This window comes from Odocoileus virginianus, chromosome 7 (assembly GCF_023699985.2).
Source record: "Odocoileus virginianus isolate 20LAN1187 ecotype Illinois chromosome 7, Ovbor_1.2, whole genome shotgun sequence".
Lineage (NCBI taxonomy): Eukaryota > Metazoa > Chordata > Mammalia > Artiodactyla > Cervidae > Odocoileus > Odocoileus virginianus.
Window position 1 is genome coordinate 4,708,243 of NC_069680.1, and position 22,422 is coordinate 4,730,664.

Below are 22,422 nucleotides of genomic sequence, written 5' to 3' on the forward strand. Positions count from 1 at the left end.
GCCGCCCCTCCTCACTCGGTCCTGGGGCCTCTGTGGCGGGCAGCACCGTCAGCTGAATGTCGGAGCCAGAGCCGGACCCCTCCGAGCTGCTGCGGCAGGAAAGGAGCAGAAGGAGGAGAGCTCTCAATTCAGCAAGTGTCCCGCTGAGGACTCCACGGGGGGCGTGAACCAGCAGCACACCCAGAGCCCTCACGTGTTCACATGCATCGTCAAGGCACTATCTGGGTTTTCCAAATATTTTTCAATTTCACCATAGTACATGCCAAAAGTAAAGGAGTGAACCATACAGAAGTATGCAGAGTAAAATACAAAAATTCCCCCTAGCCCGCAGCACCCCCCCAACTTCCTTTTTCAGAAGCATTTATTTTTAACACTGGCCTCGAGCAAAGTCCAGTTTCTGTTGTAAATCCAAGGTGGACCAGCTGTCGGTCACAGTCCTGTCAAGCTGGTCTTAAGCTGGGCTTTCCCTGGAGCCCAGCGAGACTCACACACAGTTCTCCTCCGCCCATGGTCCCAGGCTGTAAATCCTCTGGAAAGGTCCCCTTTCGACCCACCTTTACCATTTCTCAAGTATTAAGAAAAAAAGTCTTCTGTCTTTATTAAATCTAAGCCCCATTTTTAGTTTTATAAGTTTTTGTCTTTAAAATTTAGTTCGGGTTGTTTGTTTTCACTCAAATTATTTTTGCTAGGAATTGAAAGGTATGAATAAACTTTTAGGAATATAGTGACATGAGGCCTGAAACGTTTTGAGCATCCAGCCCATTAGAAGAAGTAAACACCTAAAAATCAAGTGGCGATTTTACTTGCCTCTGGGACACCCCCAAGAGACACCTCTCTGGAACTTAAGATTATACTAGTCTCTTCTCTAGGGGAGGGAATTAGCAATTATTGGGCCTCTACTATGGATCAGAGCCCTTATATGTTGTGTCGGTCAGGGCTCACTTAGTCACGAGTGATAAGAACCCAATCTGAACCAGTTTAGCAAAGAGGGAAATCTACTGGGATGGACATAGTCATCTATGTAGTCAAAGCATGGTTCAACTAATCAGAGAGCTAGAAGGAGAGTTGGTGCAGAGCTTCAGGATCCGACACGAATGGACACAGGATGCTCTGTCTCTAGTGTCACATGCAGCTTCCACTAGAAAGAAAGGACCAACTCTCCTCTCAGTTCCAGTGTGAAGGATCCCAGAGAGGGACCCAGGTTGGTCCCCACAGGTCAGATGCTTAGTCTAGGACAGGGGACTCTGGTCAGAGGTGGGATAGGGTCGGGAGACTCTCTAAGACTTTATGTTGGTTTCCTAAAGAAGAGACTGCCACTCCGGGAGGGGCTTAACCAATAGTACAATACCAGCTGTCTACTATAATACATCTTTAAATCTTCACAAGTCTGTGAGGTAAGAACTGTTATTATCCCCGTCTTACAAGTGGGTAAACTGAAACTCAGGACATAGACTAATTAGCCTAGAGCCAAGATTCAAAGTTAGGTCTGTTTGACTCCAAAGCCCATGCTCTTGACATGTGTAACACTGATTTCTTTGAGAGATGGAAAAAACTGGTGGCTTAAAACAACAGAAATTTATTATTATTTATTATTTATTTATTATCTTATGGATCTGGGGGCTCAAAGACGAAAATCAAGGTGAGAGCAGGGCTAGTCTTGCTCCAAAGCCTTTAGAGGAAGAGCCTTCCTTGCCTTTTCCAGCTTCTGGAAGCCCCAGGTATTTCTTGGCTTGTGGAAGCATCATTCAGATCTTTGCCTTAATATTCACATGGCTGTCTTCCCTCTGTGTCGGTGTCTTCACCCAGCAGATCAATCTATGCTTATAAGGCCATCAATCCTTTTGAATTAGGGGCTTGCTCTACTCTAATGTGACCTGATCCTTTTTTTTTTTTTCCTTTTTTTTGGCTGTGCCATGCAGCTTGCAGCTTCCCTCATAGCTCAATTGGTAAAGAATCTTCCTGCAATGCAGGAGACCTCGGTTCGATTCCTGGGTCAGGAAGATCTGCTAGAGAAGGGAAAGGCTACCTACTCCAGTATTCTGGCCTGGAGAATTCCATAGACTATACAGTCCATGGGGTTGCAAAGAGTCGGACACAACTGAGCGACTTTCACTTTCATGCAGCTTGTAGTATTGAACCTGGGCCTCAGCAATGAAAGCAGCAAGTCCTAACCATTGGACTACCAGGAAATTTCACAGCACAACCTGATCTTAATTTACATCTTAATTACATCCACAAAGACCCTACTTCCAAATAAGTTCACATTCACAGGTTTCAGGGGTTAGGACTTACTTGGACAACCATCAGTCGAGAAAGGAATGGCAACCCATTCCAGTATTCAGGTTCAGTTCAGTTGAGTCGCTCAGTCGTGTCCGGCTCTTTGCAACCCCATGGACTGCAGCACGGCAGGCCTCCCTGTCCATCACCAACTCCTGGAGTTCACTCAAACTCATGTCCATTGAGTCAGTGATGCCATCCAACCATCTCATCTTTTGTCATCCCCTTTTCCTCCCACCTTCAGTCTTTCCCAGCATCAGGGTCTTTACAAATGAATCAGCTCTTCGCATCAGGTGGCCAAAGTATTGGAGTTTCAACTTCAACATCAGTCCTTCCAATGAATATTCAGGACTGATCTCCTTTAGGATGGACTGGTTGGCTCTCCTTGCAGTCCAAGGGACTCTCAAGAGTCTTCTCCAACACCACAGTTCAAAAGCATCAATTCTTTGGTGCTCAGCTTTCTTTATAGTCCAACTCTCAACTCCATACATGACTACTGTATGCTTACCTGAAAAATCCAAAAATGGACAGAGGAGCCTGACAGGCTACAATCCATGGGATTGCAAAGAGTCGGACATGACTGGGCAGCTGAACACATACACACACACACATGCACACACAACTCAACTCAAAACAGACATGGTCAGAGTTGTGCTTTGATAGATTAATTTAGTAGGAGTGAGTGGGACAAAATACATCCTAGAGGGACAAGTGGCCAGGAGACTGCTCAGAGAGCAAGAAATGAAAGGATCTACTTTGGACCAGTGGCAATGAGGATAAAGATTTTATAGAACCTGACAGTTAGGAAGAGGAAGTGGGGAGAAGGGAGTGTCCAGAGGTTTTGTAAAGGAAAGAATGAAGGGATGAGGAGGGAGCAGAAGGAGAGAGCAGTAGACTCTAAGCTCTTGGAAGGCAAGGACTGTGTCCTTCACGGGGTGTCCTCCCTCGGTGTCTGGCACAGCAGCTGCATATCATAAGCCCTTGAGAAATGTTTGCCAAAGAAACAAATGCATTCAGTTTTGCACATGGAGAATTTGACATACCAGTGGAAACAAGCAAGTGGAAATTCAAACTTGGCTTTTGGTAGAAAGTGTTTGATATTAGAAATCTCAGTTGGGTGCTCATTTCTAGAGGGATTACAGGTCAAGCTAGAATTGATAGAGCTTATGAAAATGCAGAGAGGGGAGTGAAGAGATTTGAAGGCAGAATCCCAGGGCACCGTTACATTACATTTAAGGGATGGGAGATGGCAGAGTGGCTGGTAGGAGACCAGGCAAGGACCTTCAGAGATGGAGGAGGGGAAGGAGGGAGGTGCAATGTCAAGGAAATCAAGAAACGAGACGTTTCAAGGAGGAGGGGCGGAGCTGCTGCCAAATGCTGCAGAGGTCGAGAGAAGAAATACTGAGAGGCCTGTGGATTTGCTAATTAGGAGACCAGTGGCAGTGTCCCCACCTGGTCAAGGCAGGAGGAGGCGAGGGGAGCCTACTCCGGGCAAAGAGTTTAAGAGGCTGTGCATACCTACACATATGCGCCTGTGCACACACTTGCCCACTTCACCTCTGCGTGGGTCAGTCTATGAGAAATAGAGCAAAACAAAACAAAAGCCTGCTGGGACAGGGGTGGGTGCATGGGTCAGGACTCAGGGTCTGCAAGTGGGGAGATGACTAGATGTGGGGCTGGAAAAAGCTGGCTCAGGGAAAAGGAGAGTAATTCTTAGTCTCAGATGAAACTTCTCTGGTGGATGGTTGTGGGCAGTGATGCCCCAAGCAAGTGAGAGGCTTTGGGAACCTAGAGGCCCCTTGTCTGTGGAGGTTTCTGTCATGCCTGCCCCTCAGTGGGGGAAGGTGATCTGGACCTGGTCCTCAATCCTTTAGTCCATGTGGAGACTCCGCTACTGTCAGTCTTATTTATCACTGTATCCCCAAGGCCTGAATCAGTGTCTGGTACATAGGAGGTGCTCGGTCCATACTTACAATGGAAATAACAATGAATACACCACCACCAAAAGCTAAGATCAGCTAAGCACTTACTATATGCCGGGCATTTCATGTTTATGGGCTTCCCAGGTGGCTCAGATGGTGAAGAATTTGCCTGCAATGCAGGAGACCCAGGTTCAATCCCTGGGTCGAGATGGTCCCCTGGAGGAGGGCATGGCAACCCACTCCAGTATTATTGCCTGGAGAATCCCATGGACAGAGGAGCCTGGAGGGCTACAGTCTACCAGGTCCCTGAGTCAGACACTGAGTGACTATCACTTTCATTTTTCATGTTTATTATCATATTTAATACAACAGCTCCATAGGTAGATAGTATTATTATCCCCACTTAACAGATGAGAAAGTAAGAGTTCCAAGTCATTTAGTGAGTTTCCAAAGGCCACTCAATCAGGAAATGGTAGAAGCAAGATTTGAACCAGGATTTGTGAGCCTCTAGAATTCTTATCCTTGACTGTTTGGATCATTAAACTCCAAGAAGGTAGGAGTTGAGGGTGAAGGGAACCTGTGTCTATGTACCGTACTATTTTGCATGTATTTGTGAGTGTCCACAGCTGCATGCATTTGTAGTTATGTGTGTGCATGCACACATGTATGAAGAGTGCACCTGTGTTCAATTGTGCAGTCTTGTGGGTTTCAGCCTAAGATGGTGTTCCACACTCTGTCCCCAGGTTTGAGCACCCAGTTTCTCTCTGCTGGTGGAACTTGGCTCTCAGGTGTGTTCAGAGCTCAATCCTGAGCCCCCTCCCCTTCAGAAGGCCCATGAGGGGTCCCTGCCCCCCACAGTTCTGCCCATAATTCTCCTTCCTTGTTTAAAGGGGCCAGTGGGTTTAATGATTAGTTACCGCCTTGTCGATATTCTCACCCGGGGAGAGGATGAATGGCCAGGCACTGCCCCCGCCCCTGACACACACACACATTCTGTGGCAGATTAAGGATGAGGGAAGGGATCCTTCAGCAAGAGAGTTTAGGGGCGGGTGGCTCTGGAGAAGCTCAGCACAGATCTTGGAAGGACCTTCTTCTGTGATTCTCCAGCTGCCCCCACATAGGTGGTGGCAGAACAAGCCCCTCCTCCCCCTCCCCCTAGTCCTCCCTTCTCCAGCTCCCCCAGGTTCTGGGAGTCTGTGGGAAGACATCCTGGTGAGGGGAAGCCTTTCTCGAGGTGGGAAAGCAGGCCTGTCTCAGTTCTCATTGTTGTGTTTCAATGTGCATATATCTATACTGTTTTGTGTCTTCGTGAGTTTCCATTTTCATGCACTTTGGTGGCCAACCATCCATGTATCTACACGTGTAATCCAGTCCATAAACATTATTTGGGCCTTCTGTCCCTCCACGTTCAAATGTAGCTGCATGTCCATGACTGTGTGTGTACCCACACATGTATCCCTGGGGGAACATCAGTGTCTGTATGTATGGGCGTGCATACATAGATATGTGTATGTGTGTGGGGTGTCTGTGTATGTGTGTGTACTTCTGTGTCCTTGTCCTTTACAATTGTCAAGGGCAGCTCTCTTCCCGTCCTGTTCTGGGTCCAGAACCCACTTCTTGATAGTATAGGAAGGAGCTGGCCAGTCGTCTCTTGCTGAGGAGGGGCTGAATGAAGCTTCCACCCCTCCCCTTCCCTCTGAGCCGTGAAGGATTGGTCATGGTATTCAGGCACCAAGGTCTGGATCCTTGACCCCATCTCCAGTCTTGGCTCACTCAGGCCCTCCCTACTAGGCTTCTGGATCTTCATGGTCTTGAACCTGGGTCTCCTCATTGCCCAGGGGTGCCCCCAAGCCTGGAGCTTTGGGAATGAAGTCCATTCGTGTTCTGCCCACTCAGACCAGAAGCCACCCGCATCCATGAAGTGACTTACTCTGTGACATGGATGTCTTTGGGGGAAAATTCCAAAGCGCCCTTACACTTCATAGCTTTTGACCCCTAACCACTTACCCATTAACCCCACAACTTTTGACACTCTCTCCTTTGACTTACAGCATCTGCCCCTCACTTCACTGAATTCAGCCCTGGAAGAAAGGGAAAGAGAAGGGGAACTACATGGCCAGTTGTTTCCCCTTACACTGGGACTCAGAACCTGGAGAGGGGAGACTGGGGGCACTGAGGACAGCTGAGGGGCGGGAAAGGAAGGAGCAGGCATAGAGGGCTGAGCTTGGCAGAAAAGAAACGCTAGGACTCAGGTCCATCCTCCCTCAATCCCCCTGCCCCTGCCACACACACACTCACACACACACTCACCCACACTCACCCTGTTGGAAGGTGACATTTGCTATTAACCTTATATTGGGCCATTTTGTAAATCAATGTCACTTACATTTAATAACAAGTGTAATCAAAGGAATTATGCAAATTTAATTTGATGCTTCTTGAATTATGCAAATCCACGGTGCACATAATGTTCTCTGACATGTGCCCGTTGGAGAGAGAGCAAGGGAGAAAGTGGGGAGGGGCAGGGAGAGGGGGGCTAGGACTGGGACTGAGGGGAGGGGAGGACGGGAGTGGGCTGGGACTTGGGACAGGGAGAAGGGAAGGCAGGGTGGTGGAGGGCAGCAGAGCAGCTGCGGCCCAGGTGCTCGCCGCCATGGCTGGGAAGGGTGGTCCGGTCGGTACCTCCGCCTTCTCCCTGTGCCGCTCTCTGGCTCAGATTTCACTGCCTCTCCGCTGCCCACACAGCATGACCTTGCTGGCCACATGTCCTCTATGTCTCCTTAGGTGAAACAGGAGTAACCCAAAGGTGCTGACCACTTTGGGGACCAAGACTCCTGATACAGCACAGTCCTCTGAGAGGACCACAAACCCCATGGCAAGGTGACCTGTTGTGGCACCTGTTTTGTCTCTAATGGTCTCAAGGACCTGGCAGAAGAAATTTCACCACCCACCAGGTGACAATAAAAACCTGCTGACCCGATCCCAGGCACAATGCTAACATGATAATGATGCACTCATATTGACACATGCATTTATATCAGAGATGATACAGTCATGCACATACTGTTAAAATAGTCTAAACATACCTAGTTACGATTAAACATGGACCCAGTTACTCTCAGGGACCCCTATAAAGGCTACATAAATACAAACACTCAGGTGTGCATGCAAATATGAGAACATTTAAAATGTAATCTGGACACACCCGGGCTCAAGGGACATTGATTCCTAGTGGTATACACATCCCAACGCATGCTATGCTCAAAGTCGAACACACATTAACACTGACATGTGAACACACAAGTTACATTGCCTGATGCACACCCTCATGGACTCTTGAAGCAAACTTGGTGATCCAGGAAGCTCCTAGCAGAAATGGTGCCTCTGTTTACTGGTCAGATCCTGGCTGATGTTAATTTGGCCTTGCCCTCAATGTTTTCTGGAGCAAGACAAAGATCCTGGTACTTGGAGCAGAAGTGATTCTACAGCGTGAAAAGATGGGCAAATGTAAGGGGGAAAGACCACCCAAGCCGTGAAACTGTTCCCCAAACTCTCAGGAGGTTACCTCGCTAGTGTAAACCAGCTCCCCCCAAACCGTCCCCTCCTCCACAGCCCCCACCTACTCTAAGGCCCCAGGGCTCTGTCTGTGTGAATGGAACAGAGCAATATGGTGGGTCCCTCTTCCATGGTGGTGGGGGCAGAGAAGAGGTCCGTGCCTCTCCTGAGATGTCAACATGAATCCTCAAGGGTGCTTGTGAAGGGTACAGGACAAGCATCCTTATCGTTTTCCTTTCCTGTGTGAGTCTCGTCTGGGCTTTACACTCTTTTTCAGCACCCCGCCTCATCCTTGGAGTCCCGAGGTCTATTCCTCTGTACTGTTGATTAGATAGTGACCAGGAGTTTAGTAGGGCTTCAGGGGGCAGGGGGGTGTCAGGAGTCAGTGTATCTGTCAGTGAGGGTGTGGCAGTGTACTTGTGCATAAATGCTACTATGCATTTATTATGAGTGTCATTATGGCTCAAAGTGTTTCTCCTTGTCATTCATGTGTTGTTGGCTCATTTGTATGTCCATGGATTAGGGTATGTTTGTGTCTGCTGTTTCAGTTTATCATTTCTGTATCAATGCACCATTTATTTTTTTCTTCTTTTTCAGCTATTTTATTTCAATGTTGCCTTCATGTGAGTGGTATTCTAGGAATGTGACATTCTGTATGATATGCTCTGTGTCCCTATGCTGTATTTCATACATATGAATACGTGAATACCTGATATCATCATGTTGGAATTTTTAAATATATTCTGTGTGTTACTATCTCTGAGTTGTCAAAATGTGTGTGCCATCACACCAGAGCCATCATGATGTCTGAGTTGATATAATCTGTGCCTAAATCTGTCTCACTGTTTGAATAGCCCAATGTGTGTCTCTATGCTTGAGTTGTCATTGTGTGTTCTCATGAGCAAGCCTGTTTCAGCAGTCCAAGTGTCCGTCATTATGTTTAAATAGTCACCATGACTATGCCATTGTATTTATAGTGTATGTGTTGCTAGGTTTGGATTATCAGGGATATTATTGTATCTCCTGTATTGTTGTAATGCAATCAGTTTTGAGTTGATAACAGTGTGTGTAATTGTGTCACTTTTCTTTCAGTTGTCCCCAAGTTGTGAGGATCTCACCAAGTTTGAATGTTCACAGTGTATCTCTGTATGACTCTAAGTTTGAGTTGTTATGGGTTATTTGTATGTGACAATGTATGTGCATTTTAACAACATGGTACACACATCTCTCTTGAGTTGGCACAATCTATATGCCATCATGTTTGAGCATGTGTTACCAAATGTTAATGTTGTTACAGTGTGTGTCTGTGTGAATTATTGTTTCAGTTGTCACAGTGTATGGTTGTATGTCACCATGTATGAATTATGCATCTGTATTTATGTGGCGGTGTTACAAGAGGTGTCTGTGAATATCATTTTACATTGTCACGATGTGTATTGCCATGTTTAAGGTGTTATAAAGCCCGTTAGTCACAAAGCCTGTTTGTCACAATTGAGTGTATTAACACATTTGAGTTGTCAAAATATTTGTGTGTTGCCATGCCTGAGGCACCAGAGTGTTTCACCCTGTGGGTGTGCACATTTGTGCCCATGTGTATCTGAGCATGTTCAAGGTATTTCAATACCTGTATGTCACCATGTTTGAGGCGTCTCTTAAAATGTGTGTGACAACTGATTTCTCAGCATGGGTTCAAAAGCAAAACTCTAGGAATGAGAGGGAAAGAGGGGGAGCTGGAGGAGGGAGGAGGCTGAGCCATAATCTAGATGGGTGGGATGGGGGCTGGTGGGGGTTAGGGTCAGAGTGAGCTCTAATTGGCCCGTGGTGAATTATTCACATGTATAATCCGCACAGAATTTCAGCGCGGGCAGTGCCAGTAAATGCTGTGCATGTTTAAAAGTCATTTCCATAAGTAAGTGCAATTTCTCTACTGTTTGCCCCTGTTTAATGAAGTGAAATCTTGTTTGCATTCCTCCCAATTTCCCAACGAAAGGCGCCCAACCGTTTGCACCAAAATTACACCGCCCAAATTAAAACTCGGGCTCCAAGGGAGGTGAGGGGACGGCAGCATTTGGGCCCTTCTGGGAGGGCCTCTGGAGAGGTGGGGGGCAGGAGGAGCCAGGCCTGGGTTTTTCAGCTCATTGCTCCCCTGTAGTTCTTGCAATTTCAAGTCCTGCCCCCGCCATGTTCCCCACCCTCACTTGCCCCCATCATGTTCTTGCTCCCCTTTGCCTCCGCCTTCTTTAGTTGAATCCCCGGGGTATGGGAACTGGGCATGATGCATTTGTTCATGCATATGTATATGAACCCCTGTACGACTTATATGCACAGTCATGTGTGTACTGTGAAATTGTGGCATACAGTCATACACTGTGACAACTGAAACCCAGAGATTCACACAAACACATAGTGTAACAACATACACACAAATGGGAATGTGTGCGTGATTAGGTTTGCACCCCTGCCTATGTATGTATGTGGATTTGTGTACTACGTGTCTAGCTTTATGTGTTGGGTGTATTGTATGTGTCTAAGATGGAGAGTTACATAGACTCTCGATAAAGAGAGAGTGTAGTGGGGAGATTATGGGTATTTGTGTAGTTTCTCCATTGTCCTGAGTGGTGTACTTAGCTCTATTGCTAGGACCTACTCCTTTCTGAGAGGTGTGTGGCTGACCCTTTACCCCCCCCCAACAGCTGATGGAACTGGGGTCTCAGCACTAAAGGAATCACCTCCTACTGCTCCATACCCAACAGTGCCCTCTGGCCCTGTGAGGACCGGTGACAGGACTGACCTTTCAGCTTCCAGCTCCATATTTGGCCCTTGAAGAAAGGCACTCCTGATGACAGGAGACTCTCAAGCCTCCGATCCCTCAAAGTTCCACCCCCTTCTAGTGCCAAATGACACCTGCCTGAGGGTCACTTTGGTGTGGAGCCTAAAACTGAATTGCACATTACCCTCACTTGGATTGGGCTTCCCAGGTTTCCTGTTAGTCGTAAAGAACTCGCCTGCCAATGTAGGAGACGTAGAAGATGCAGACTGGATCCCTGGGTCAGGAAGATCCCCTGGAAGAGGGCATGGCAACCAACTCCAGTATTCTTGCCTGGAGAATTCCATGGACAGAGGAGCCTGGTGGGCCCCAAACTCACCTGCCAATGTAGGAGACATAGAAGATGCAGACTGGATCCCTGGGTCAGGAAGATCCCCTAGAAGAGGGCATGGCAACCAACTCCAGTATTCTTGCCTGGAGAATTCCATGGACAGAGGAGCCTGGTGGGCCACAGTCCACTGGGTTGCAAAGAGTCAAACACAACTGAAGCAACTTAGCATGCACACACGTGCTCACTTGGGTTAGCTGGGAAAGTTGGAAATGGGGTGAAATAGTGTTGAGGAGAGGGCAGGAATGATGGCCCCATCCACCAAGGCCTCCCAGTGACTCCTCAGATCTAGGATCTCCACTAAGGGTACTTGAAGCTTTAGAATTCTGAAAACCTGGGTTCTGGAGGCAAAAGACTGAGTGGCATCATGTCCTGGTAGGAGGTTATGTGTCTTTGGTCTTTGTGGATATAACACCTTCACAATCTAATCATCTGCTGCTCACCTTGTTTCAGTTCACCTCCAGCCTGGATGGGACAAAACCAACCTATCATGTAACTACCATGATACCATCCTCATATCCACAGACTTAAGACCACCACCCTTTCCTCAACACATTGCTCGCTGCGGGACATTGGTGGAAGAGCTGGAAGAGATTTGGGATGTTTGCTGAAGGTCTGGTAGAGAACATTATTCATTATTATTCTGGTAGGTGAACTCCAGAAAGAAAGGAATTTAGGAGGGGTGAGAGATGAATCAATCAATTAAGAGTAAAGGCTCTCCTCGGGAGGGCTGATTTTCTCACACCTCTTTGATGTCTTGGGGAGGTGGGACATACAGGCATGGGGGCAAAGTATCATCCTGGTCACAACTTCCCCATCTTGCCTCTTTCCCATATCTGTCCTCTTATCCATGGAATCAACCCCAAAGCACAGCTCTGACTTCTGCTTCTACAGCTCAGAAAGGATCAATGGCTCCCTATTGCCCAAAGAAAAAGGCCATATTCCTTTTGTTATCAGACAAAGAAGCCCTTCGCAATAGGACACTCCTTTCCCCTTCAATCTGCTTTTCTAGACTTGCCTCCCAGGGATGCTCCCTGACCCCCTCGATATACCTCCTAAGCCCCATCCAAGCAAATAGGGAAACTAGATATTTTCCCAACCTCCTCCAGTTTCCCCTCTTTCCCACTTCTGTTCTTATTTCTACCTCAAATGCCACCATTAGCCTCACCCCCATTCCAATTTCTGCCTGGTGGGGCCCTAAGGATCCTCCAGTGGATGCCACTTTCTCTGAGATTTTTATGCTGGTCCTCATTGTGCCTACCATCCACAGCACCACTGACTCCTGCAGAATGGTTTATCTGTCTCTCTGACATGAAGTTCTTGTCCCTTCTCTTTGCCTGCTGGTGACCAGAACTACTGGGCTCCAGTCTCTTTGGGCACCAGGCTTTGAACACCCCTGAGTGAAGGTAGGGAGCATATCACAAAGGTTTTGTGAATAAGATACCAATTGACTGCAGAAAAGATGTGGAGAGTTAGGGTGGGTTTAGGCACACGTTTCAAGGAGGTGGGTGGGGTGGGAAGCTCATGTCTGGAGCTCTTCTCCCTGTTCCAATCCAGCAGATTTAAGCCCCAGCCCCAGTTCTCCAGGGCATCCATCTTTATCCTGTTTCTCTGTGGCAGCAGGCAATGTCTACTCCATGCCCTTGGCAGGAGGGGCTAGGGGCTCTCGACCAGCTGAGAGGTCCTTATCCTACTGGGAAGACTCTGGATAGAATTGATTCTCCTCCATGCTGCCCTGGTTGGGGTGGCAGTGGTAGTGGTTGGGGTGGGTGGTGGGGGGGTCTCATCCTGCCTCCTGGGAACTCTATCAGTGTTATCCAGGCTGCTACTGTCATTAGTGATGTCCTTCCCTGTCAATAGGAGAAGACTCTGTAGTTAATGTGTGACAGTCCCACTTCTCCTGTCCTGGGCCTACCTTTCATATTAGCTACACCATTCATCCCACCAGAGTCCAAGAGCCCATTGACAGGCCCTCCACTATATTCCCTTGGCCCTAAGACCCTCTCAGTGATTTCCCCCATAAACCACCCCTGATCTTTCTGTAACTGCCCCCCATATTCATCCCATCCTTCCCCTTCCTGACTCTCACAGAAGAGCCACCATCAATCTCCACTAACCCTTCTTGCCGGTTGTTTTCCTCTAATTCTCTCACCGAACCCCCTACCCTCCCGCCTCTTTTCCCATCACCACAGCCATCCACTGGCCAGTCTGAGGCACCTTGTGGTCAAGATCCTCAGGAAGAGGACTCCAGCTACATTTCTAGGTACACCCTCAGGTCCCACACCTTCCCAACCAGAGCCGACATCCTTGCCAGATGCCTGGGGCGGGGGTTGTGGGGTCTGGTGGGTTCCAGACAGGAAGGAGGCGTGGACCTCAATCTGGAAGGTCTCTATGGGCCCTTCCCCCTCCCCTTGGCAAGTCTGGGAACTCGGCCCGAGCTTGGTCCTCGCTCCCCCGCCCTCGCCTCTCCGCGCTTTCATCAGAATTCAATTTCCGCCCGTAAGTGACTCCGCGGGCCCCTGATCCTTCTCTTGATGAATGAGCCGCCCGGCCCGGCCCCGTCCGTCACCGTCACCCTCGCCTCGGCCCGGGCCGCCGCCACCCCCCGCCCCCACCCCCAGCCTCGGCCCCTCCATCAGGCGCCGGCCCCGACCCCCCACAGCTCCCACCCGGGGACCCCAGCCGCCTTCATCCCATCGGGTACTTCCCCCACATCCAGCATTCCGCCCCACCCCCATACCCGAGTGTCTTTCTCAGTCCAGGTCTCTGCCTCTCTCTGTGTGACTCTATCTCTCCGTCTCTGCACGCTATCTCTCACTCTCCCTCCCTCCCCTCCCTCCCTCCCTCCTTCCTCCTTCTCTCCCTCTCTCCCTCTAACACCTCTATTCATCTCTGGGAGCAACATCATTTATTTTGCACTTCCCAGATAATTTACTTTTTTTCCCTTCTACAGGAATTCTCCATTTCCCTATAAAATGAAAATTCATCTAGAATTACATCTTATGTCATCATTATGTTTATTAAGCGTGGATGATGTATATGAACAGGACGGGCTTGCTGCTGAGTGCTTAATGGTGCATAAGATTAAGCCGAGGCTCTCAGCTGCGCAGCGACTCCCCTCCGGTTCCCATGTTGTCGAGGCATGCTGGGAGTACAAGTTCCGAGCGCACGGCCAGGTGAACGCGCCGCCGCCGCGCGCCCCCGCCCCCCTCTCCCCCTCCCCCGGGACCCGCCAGGCCCATCCCCGCCCGACTGGGGGCGCCCGCGTGGCCTGCGTCTCCGGATTCCCAAATACATCCGCAGGATGAGGGCAGCCCGGCCCCGGGGTCACTATCATCCCCCACCCCCGCCCCCTCCCAAGGCTGGGCGCCTGGATCGCACGCCCCCAGGGACCCCGTCCTCCCGGCTGAGTCGCCCCTCTCAGTCCCGGGAGCTGGCAGCACCCCTCCCTCCCTCTCTCCTTCTTGTCTCTGGGTTTCTGCCCCTGCTCTTTCTCTCCATCCTGCCTCTCCTTCCCTCTGTCGTATTTCTTGGGGCGCTCGTCTTTCTTTCTGTCTGTCACTCTGCTCTCCTTCTCTCTCGAGTCCTTCCCAGACTCGCCCTGCTTCCCCGTGTCTCCGTGTGTCCCTCCGGTAACTCCCTCGCTCTCCCGGGTTTGTCAGTCGGTCTGTCTGCCTCTCGCGGTCTCCCCGGCTCCCCCTCTCCCCCTCTCTCCCCTCTCCCGGCGCTGGCGGCCACCGCACTGCAGCGCGGCACCAGCAGTCTATGACAAAAACATTATCCTTCTGCTGCTAAACAATCCAATAAACCTCTCCACAGGGAGAAAGTTAACCTCTTGTCTCTTCGGCTGATGCCTTCCCGCCCACGTGACTGCTGCCACAGTAAATTCAAATCATTAGTCTCCTCACCCCATCAAAAAACTTCTATTAGTAATGGAGACCTCGCCGGAGACCTTCCGCGGAGAGCGCTGCCTTCCCAATTCCCAGTGGAAAAATTCTGCGCGAAAAACTAATTCTACTTTTAATAATCTGTCATCAGGACCAGAGGCAGTCATAAATTATATGGGAGCGCGTGCGAGAGCGCGCCACAAGAGGGAAATCAGGGCGAAAAATCAAAGCCCAAGTTTGACAAACTTTCCTGAAGATAAATAATAACTTACAAACAGGATTAGTTGTAAAGTCACGCTCCGGCGCGCAGCCACGGCGGCAATCACGTCTGCCGAGGGCCGCCACCGCCGAGGCACCTGTCACCGGCCGCCGCCGCAGCCAGCAGCCTTCCTCCCCATCGTCCTCCTTCTCGCCTTCCTCCCTTCACCCTCCTCCCCCCACTCCTCTTCCTCACCCTCCAACCTTCCTCTTCCCTCCTTCTCATCATCCCCCTGTTCTTCTTCCTCCTCCCCAGCCTTCTCTCCTCTCCTCCCCGGGCCTGGGGTAGGGCCAAGGATCTGATCCTCATCCTCCCCCATCCCACCATCGAGGGTCCCCACAGCTGCCAGGACTGAGGTCAGAAGAGGGTGAGAGAGGATTCGCGGAAGCACGGTCTGTCCATGCCGTGACCTCGAGTAGGAGCTCAGCGTGTAAAGGGGAATTTGTGTGCAGCCTGAGGCCCTCGGTCCCCGTTTCGACGGCCTCCCCTGCCTCCTTCCCCCAACCCAAATCTCCCTGCTCCCCGCCCCTGCTAACCCAACCGTAGGGGAGCCGGGCGCGAACAGTGTGTGGTTGGGAGCGTAGTCCGACCCCTAAGTTGGTTTGTCTGTGTTAGTGTAGGGGGCTGCGGGTCTGCTCCGCCAGCCTAAAGGCCGCCCCTGCCCCCGACCCAGCGCGACCCTCCCCCACCCACCCCGCCCTCGCCCCGCACAATCTCGGTTCTGACAGCCGAGCGGGTGATAAATGCCGGCGACGCGGGGAAGGAATTGCGCAAAATAAAGAAGCATGTTCCAACAAGTCCTGTCAGGATTGTATTGATTTAATCATCTGCAGAAATACACATTCTGGATTACTGTAGCGTGCCGGGGCCGGGGAAGGGGCGGGCCGGCCAGCGAGGGCCGGGAAGGGAGGGGCGGAGCCGTGGAGGGAGGGGCGGGCAGAGCCGGGAATGGCTCCGCCCCTTGTCAAGGCCCCGCCCCTAAGGCCCCTAGGCTGGGTCTGAAACTTGCCGGGGACCCGGGGGTCGTTTTGCACCACTGGGCACTTCTTCTGCACCAGCCTGGGGAGGTGGGCTCGCCGACCTCCGATCCTTGGAACCCCTGCATCCGGCAGTCGAGGACCCTCTGACGCTGGACGCTCTTCCCGGACAGGGAGTTGGGGAAGAGGGGGTTGGAAGACCGGAAGAAGAGAGTCAAGGTCCTGGATAGGGCCTCTCTGGCCTTGCGAATGTTTTAGAGTGGTTCCCTGCCTAGGCAAGTTCTAGGCTACCAGGTTTAGGGGTACGTGGAGGGACGCAGGGCACTCCAAAACTACCACTTCATGGAGCTAGCCTGTACTCAGCTGCTATCTCCGAGACAGGGATAAATAAGAGCCGCCTCAGTCAGTCCTCAGGAAGTGGAGCTGAGGTCTTCATAGTAGGTCCTCAGTAAAAGTTAAATAAACCAACAAACATTACAGCTTCTGACTTCTACCCGGTCATCCGGGCTCAGAGCCCTTGTGAGTACTTGGGGCAGGACTGGATTTTCTTTCAATTGAAAACCTGGCCCTTTGGAAGAAACATTCTTCCTAATAGGGGTTGGAGCAGCAAAGGAATGGAGAGATGAAGGAGCCCTCAGAGTGGGTGATGGGGGCCCAAAGGTAAAGAGGAGGAAAGAAAGTCATTTATTTACTTATTGGTTGATTTTAACATGTTTATTTCAGAAGATTCATCCAATAACCTAAGGAGGTTATTACTATTAATATCACCCATTTTACAGATGGGAAAATTGAGTTTCCAGGGGTTAAGTGATTAACTCAAAGTCACTGTATTTTGGGTTGGGAGGCCCAACTTTGAGGCTGTGTCTGTCATACTCCAAACCTCTCTCATTAGTCTTGGCAAGACACTGCAGTGGTTTCAGAAACTGCACAGTGGTGGTGGGCAGACAGTGTGAGGAACACAAGGGAATCAGGCCTGGTAAGCAGCAAACCTTGTCTGTTCCAAAGGGTGGGCCTGGTGCTTAAACCTTCCCCAGGGGTCCAGTGTGTGTGTTGGGTGCAGGCACCAGAGAATAAACTTATCACAGTGATTTTGATAGTGCCATCAGGACATTTGTCCTGGCTTGGAGGAGAGGAGGGGACTTCAGGAAAAGGACAAATGGCGGTGAAACATGTAGACCAGAGTAGTTTTATCTCAAATCAAAGACTAGGCATTAAGTTACCAAGGGTGTGGGAGTGAGGTCATTTGTGGTGGGAGAGACAGACTTCAATAGAGTAGCTTCATCAGTGACAAGCACAGCTCCTCCCTAAGTGACCCCCTCACCCAATTGAAAGCCTAAAGGAATGAGCACATCTGAAGGCACGAGTATGAAAGGAGGTCCTACAAGAAAGATCCTGAAGACCCAATGGATGACAAGCAGAAAAGGATATGTGAACAGAACTAGGTGTGAGAAATGAAGATGTACTTTATTTGTGTGCATGAGGGGAGAAGGAAGACCAGGGAAATGGGGAGATAGAGGGGATGAAGAGATGGGAGAAGGGAGCAGAGGACTTCCCTTTGAGAGGGATGAAGTATCCATCCCAACTCCACTGTAAGTAGAGTCCTAGCTCACTCATTTCTCCCCATCTGCACCCATTTTGCCTCAACAGGAGCTTCCCTCTTCCATCTCCCATCAGCCCAGGAAGGATAGAAACACACATTTATCAATACTTAATCAACAAATGATTTTATAGAGTTTACTCCTTGAAAGGCGCTGTTCCGAACCCTTTTGTATATTAACTCAGTCCTCCATAACAAAGCTATGGGGTGGATAATAGCATATCTCCATTGTACAGAACAGGAAACTGAGGCACAGAGAACTTTCTTAATTTGCTCAAGGCTATCCAGTTAGCAGTGGTGAAACGGGCTGAACCCAGGCATACTCTCACTCACTATGCTCAGAACCCTCAGCGTCAACACCGGACTGGGAATCAAGGCACCGGGTCCCAGCTGCAGGCCTACCATTCCTGGGTTGTATGACCTTGGCCACGCCCCTTCCTGTCCTGGGCCTCAGTTTCCGCATCTGTAAAGTGAGAGGATTGGACCGAGGCTCCCCTAAATCCTTTCCAGACCCCAAGCACTACCATCTGTGATTCCTTCCCCACGGACCTCCGCTCCCTGACCCCTTTCATACCCTCTTTTGTGGTCAATCCTCAGCCCCAGCCACCCCACACACCCCACCCCCACCCTCCGGCCCCCTGTCTCCTGCCCCGCCCGCTCCCCGCGGGCTCTCGCGTGACTTTAGCGCGCGCGGCTCGGCCCAGAAGGTCACCTCCTTCATCACGGATTCTATTTGCATCCGGAATCGCATGTACATGAAAAATGTGTCCGCGTGCGGCCCCGACTGCAGACGCAGATGAAATTCTGTGCCGAGCCTGATGCGCGGTAACCTTTGCAGATGGCGCCGCTATTGCTGAGAAATGGATTGCTTAATAAAGCGTATCATCCGGCATATTTGCTGCTTGGCTAGCCAAATAGAAGTTGTTTTTTGCACAAATTTCCTTGTCAAATTTGTCAATGTTCATGTCATTTTTGCTTTAGGTCACAGAGCAAGGTGCAAATTCCTGGCATCTTTACTAGTTGCAGCCAATTTCGGCGATTTCGGCGGTGACGGGGATTCTCTGAGGAGTCGCGTGCCCGCGCGCGCGCGCGCGCCCGCCGGTCGCACCCGCCGAGAGCGGCCCAGACACCACCTCCTGGAAGCCAGAGGGCAGACGGATTGAGAAGAGAGGCTGGGGGGGCGGTGGGGGGGTGGGGGGCGTGGGGTGGGATGCGGAGGGTATCCTTCTCTGCTAAGCACCCACAGCTAACCGCAGCGCCTGCCCCCCACCAAGGAAGCTGGAGGGGAAGGGTCGGAAGGGGGGGAGTGGTGTTCCAGATCCACCTCTCCCCCAAGTAGTGGCTCTTTTCCCTTCTTCTTTTGCCTCCTCTGGCCTTAGAGAGAAACTGAGGAATGAATGGGAAGAATTGTCTTCTTTCATAAGGAACTTTGCCTCCCAGGGTCCCACAAAAGTCCACCCCCACCCTCAGACTGACCTCTCCTGCCCAAAAGTCCACCCACACCTTCAGACTGACCTCTCCTGCCCTACCAGAGATTTACTAAAAGGGGAGAGTGGATTGAAGAGTAGTGCCTTGTGCCCTCCTCCCACAAGCCCCATTGTCCACTTCGGGGGATGCTAGGCCTTTCCATTCCCCCTGGGGAACCACGAATAAACAGGTTCGGGTGGAACAGGTAAGGATGCAAAGGAGCACACCTTCCTGGGGAGGTATGAAAAGCTGGTCACTGCCTAGGTTGTCACCATTTGTGCTTCAGCCACTGGGATTAGGTCAGGCCCACCCCAGGCTAATTTGGTAAAAGCAGATTATCCTAAGAGGTCACTTGGGGGCTGGGGCAGTCCAAGCTCACTGTGGGGCAGTTTATCAGATTATCTTCACCCTGCAAGAGTCAACAACCACCACTGGAGAGTGCTCCCAGGTGCCCTCTGCCTGGATTATCTCATGAAATAATCACTTCAACAATCCCACGAGGCATTGACTAATACTATCCCCATTTTACTGACGCAGCAGCAGCTCTAGGAGATGGGACCACTTGGAGAGTTTTGGTTGAGGTTTGTGGGCCTGGGAGGAAGGGAGGGATGGGGGGAGGGTGTGGAAGGGATAAGTGGCAAGGAGAGGGTACCAGTGAAGCAGTCACGCCAGAGTTACTGGTGTGAGGGGAGAGGAGCAGATGTGTGGGGAAGGGTGTGTGTGGACAGAGTTCTCCACAGGACTTGAGTATGAAGATAAATGGGAGATTTGGGGACATGTATGGGGGAATAGTGGAGAAGGAAATGGCAACCCACTCCAGTATTCTTGCCTGGAGAATCCCATGGATAGGGAAGCCTGGCAGGCTACAGTCCATGGGGTTTCAAGAGTCGGACATGACTTGGTGACTAAACCACCACCACCATGGGGGAATAGATGCTGAAGACTGGACTATGGGAAAGGCTGTATTGTGTAGATAGGTGTCTGAATAAGACATAAAAGGGAAAGGTATGGGGAAAGGGCATGAGGACAAGTTTAGGGGGCAGGCAAGTGGGGAAGGTGTGTGAGGGCTAGAGTCAAGCGTGGGTGTGGGGGTGTGGGCACAGGTATGAAGGTCAGGCTCATGGAAAGGGTGTGAGAAGACAAGTGAATGATGACTCTAAGCTCCAAGAGGTTGATTTTTGTCTGCAGTAGCTGCTGTGTTCCCAGTGCCTGGCACATGATAGGAGTTCAGGATATATTGGTTTAATGACTGAATTGGGGAAAGGGATTGATGGGAGACAGGTGCCAACCGAGGTATACAGGAGAGGTGGTCAGGATGATGATAAGATAGTTTAGGGGAGAGTGGGTTCTCCCTTCAGCCTCTCTAGCACTGGAGCAGGCTGGGGAATGGTCAGACCTGCTTCCCCCGGAACAGGAGACCAGCCTGGGACGGGAGCCCAGTGAGCCCAGTGGGGGCTGCAGAGCATTGGATGATGGCGGGTGGGGGTGGGGTGAGGGTGGGGGAGGACTGCCGTCAGATTATTAATGGCCATGCGTTGACTCAATTAAATCCAGCCTGCTTTTGTTGGCAGGCCTCCGCAATTATGCATCTCATTACGGGCGGCCGCCCAAATGCATCCTGGGAAGAGACCAGAACTCCAAATTAACTTTTCTTGGCGCTGCGGGGGCTGGTTGGCCGGCACTGCCTACACGGCAGCCAATCACTGTTGGCTCCAAGGGGGGCGGGGTCAAAAGAAGGGCGAAGGTAGGGGGAGGGTAGGCTGTCTGGTCTGGGGTGGGTCCCGACGATATGCTGAGGACCTGTGCGTCCATCTAGAATTTAACTCCCAAGCCCACCTCACCCTTATGCTTACCGTGGTTCCTGCCTGGGTATTTGAACTCAGTCTTGGAGGGAGTCTCAGCCTTGTCTGTACTCCTTCTGTGGTGAGGTCACCTCAATGCTGAGCACAAAGAACCAGGGATTCTAGGTCCTGTTGGTTCCCTCACCTCCGTATCCATGCATGACCTGGACTAAATCAATGTGTAACTGCAGGACTGCACCAAACCCGCCAGAAAATCAGGGGTGAAGGTGCGTATCCTTCTGGATTCCGGAAGATCACTCTGGAGATTGGCCAGCCTGGCTTCTGCCCTGCTGGGTGTTGCTTGCGGATCAGGGTGTGTATGTTGTGTGTGTGTGTGTGTGTGCGCGTGTGTATGTGTGTGTGTGTGTGTCCGCTCACAGCCTGCCTCTGCAGTTATACCACCAGTATAAAGCGCTTCATTAACCTGTCAATCAAAGCCCTCCAGCTCTTGTGTTCTGCCCTCCAATAACCCATATGTATGTGTGCTCCTGCACATTTTGCCATCCTGGGGCCACTTGGCATTGCCCAGTCTCTCCCTACACAAACATGGCTCCTGTTGCCTCCCTCAGAACCCCTAAACATTCTCATATTACCTGGAAGAGTCCCATGCTACCTATGTGTGATATGTGTGTATGTAGAACATTATCTTATTGTTTGAGTGGCCTTGCTCAAAGTCATGCCACAGCTCATCCTTTGTGAGAGATGGATGCTTTAAAATCTAGAGCACTCTGGACTAGTATGACATCTAGCTCTGAGCTGTGTGACCTTGGAATTGTCACCTTCCCTCTCTGGGCCTCAAAGGGTGTCATCTGTGTTAGGTCAGCTGGTTTGGATCAGATGATCTCTGATGTCCTTCCTCTTTCTGGCCTTGTGAGTTCAGATGGATGTGGTTGATTCTCAACCTTCAGAGTTGTACACATGTGTATGTGGTGCACATGTCCTTTCTCATCTGTTTTCCCTCCCTGGGAGCCAAAAGGTTGGGGGTGGGGGCAGGAGGCTGGCTTCAGGAGGACCACCAAAGCCCAGAAACTGCTCTTGACCCCATGTCCCTTTCTGATATTTCACCTTCCACCATCCACCAGAGTCCACTCATAGGAAAGACACTTTGATTAAATGCCTACAGGGCTGCAGACATGCCTTTCTAAGGTAGGCACTCATGTGTACCCAAGCAGGTGTGGGCCCAGACAATGCCCACCCTTGTAGACAGGTGCCCTCAACAATCAGGGTCACCCGATGATCCCAAGTTTTCCAGTTATGGGATCCTGGTCTTGCTCCCACCTGCCAGCCCCATCCATGGGGGAGGGGAAAGAAGGGTTGTCTTCCATGAAGGGGGGGCCTCTGATCACCCCACTTGTGGTTTCTTTATTATGTGTTAATGAAACCCTGTTTCTTCTGGGTGTTTAATTCTTTCCATCTATTATGTTTAGACAACTCATTAACAATCATTCGTTATAATTAGACTTCAATTTTAGACTCCTTTCTCAG